Raw genomic sequence first — 2,256 nt, forward strand, 5'->3', positions numbered from 1 at the left:
TTTGATGAAAGGAAAGGAAGAAAAAGAACTAGACACACTAGACAATCCCTTGATGCAAGCCCCCACAGTCCAGCAGACACTTTTGGGTGGAGCAGAACCTCCTCCTCTCAGCTAGCAAGGTTCAGGTATGTCAGCCCATTCTCCCCTCTGTCCACCTGAAAGTTCTGCTGAGACCCCTTAGTCCCTTCCTCCTTACCCTTCTAGTCCCACTCTATTCCCAGCACCCCCTGAGGAACCTAGCCCTGTGGGTACTACTTGTAGTGGAGCCTCTTATCAACCTCCAAAGGGAAATGTTTGTCCACTAAGAGAGGTGGCCAATGGGGAAGAAGGCACTGTAAGAGTACATGTCCCCTTTTCTATGTCTGATTTGCCTCTAGGTAAAAAAAGTTTGGTCATTTCTCTGAAGATCCAGGAAAATTCATAGATGAGTTTGAGAAATTAACTCTGACCTATAGTTTGACTTGGCAGAATCTGCATGTTGGTTGCTCTGTGTTGTACCGTGGGAGAGAAACATTGCATTTTGGGGACAGCTAGGACCCACACAGATGAGATATTGGCTCATAGCCCTAACCATAATATATATCAGGCAGGAGATACAGAAGTTCCAGATCAAGATCTGGAATGCAACTATCATCAAAGGGGCAGTGAGGACTTCGGGAGGGCGCTCATAGGGTTCCTTGTTCGTTAGAAGCGATGAAGAAGTGGATGAAAAACATATTAACTATGAAAAGATTAAGGAAGTTTCTAAGGGTAAAGATAAGAATCCGGTTTTTCTTCACGGATGTTTAGTTGCGGCAATTAGGAAATGTATTAACACAAAATCTGACTAAAAAAAAAGGACAAACCCCGTTGGGAGTACATTTTATAACCCAATTTCACCCTGATATCCGTATGAAACTACAAAAAGCAGCTATGGGTTCCCAGACTCCTATGGATCAGCTTTTGTTGTGGTGGTGGTTGTTATTGTTGTGGTTGTAATAACCTTTTATTTTATAGAAAAATGTAATTATACAATTGTTATCAGGGAAGTTAATTCAGTAATAAGTATGTAGGCCAGGGAATAGTTTTCAAATATTGAGCCAATACCAACAAGATCCTGTATGATTTACAGAACTGATCAAGCAAACACAAGAAAACTCTGGTTCAATTTCTATGAACTACCAAAAGGACAAAATGCTCTTCTATCTCAAATAAACCAGGTTTGAATGACAGCTTTTCAATATAAAAAAGACACACACACACAATAAAGACAAAATATCTCTTCTCATTCTGAAACATTTCCTCTTTTATTCCTTATATACTTTCAATAATCTTGTATAGTAAATTTTTGCTGCAACAGAGAATGTTCCAATTCAATCTCTCCTGGTTTGGTGTTCTAAGAAGCCAATAGCCACAGCAGTAAGAGTATTAATACTACTTCCAGAATCTCTAAAATCCCAATGCTACTGCCAGGCAATTAAATACCGAGACTGCAAGATAACGAATTGTCTCAAGTTTGTTAGACTCCATCAGTGTTCTAAGGAAGAAATTTCTGCATCAGTTTTATTACTGGTCAATGAAATAATATTTTGGTTTGGGTATCTGTTTTTGTAAATTCTGTAGTTGCTTCCTTAAGTTGCTTTTCTTAATCTGTAAATATATCTGTTACTTTGCTCCTTTCTAGGGTGATATCCAGTTTATTACCTGCTCTGATTCAACTGGTTTCATGTATTAGTTGTTGCTTAACTTAGTCTAATTCAGTTTTCATTTCCTCATTCTCTGCTCTCAGATTTGTGAATTCACTTTTCTGTGGGATGACCATTTCTTTCCTGATAGAGCCCAAATGAGCCATTGGCTCTTGTACTGTTATTTTCTTTGGAGCTTGAGTGACCATCTTTTCATCAGTAGTATCCAGGCTGACATTTGATAAAGTAGTTAGTGCTGATGCTGCTGTTTCAGCTTGTGTTTTGTCAAATCCATGAGTTTCCAAGTCCTGAACTAATGCATGGGTATCAAAAGTTAATTTTCTTCCTTCTAAAGGAGTTATATCCACTGGCGGCCTATCATATCCCTCCTTGCTTGTGGTGCTGAAGAAATCTCTCCCCAGGCTTTAAATATAGCATTTTTAGTTTTTAATAACAGGGGCAGAATATACGAAGCAGAAAGAGCAAAAAGGACCTCCCAAAAGGTGCAGCTCTTGGCTGCAGCCTTAAGCTCACCTCCCACATGGGATTGCCCTCCTGATTCTTAGCCTAAACAAGGGAAACGAAAAGGTGG

General features: G+C 39.5%; 1 protein-coding gene and 1 pseudogene across 1 annotated transcript in view; both read right to left on the reverse strand.

Annotated features, from left to right (window-relative positions):
- The window catches only part of LOC105501293 (C-X-C motif chemokine 3), a 100,098-nt gene that overhangs the window by 53,211 nt on the left and 44,631 nt on the right, over window positions 1–2,256 (reverse strand). The window lies entirely within an intron of this gene.
- Window positions 1,414–1,986, reverse strand: LOC105501295 (annotated as a pseudogene).

This window comes from Colobus angolensis, unplaced genomic scaffold, assembly GCF_000951035.1.
Source record: "Colobus angolensis palliatus isolate OR3802 unplaced genomic scaffold, Cang.pa_1.0 Scaffold70, whole genome shotgun sequence".
Lineage (NCBI taxonomy): Eukaryota > Metazoa > Chordata > Mammalia > Primates > Cercopithecidae > Colobus > Colobus angolensis.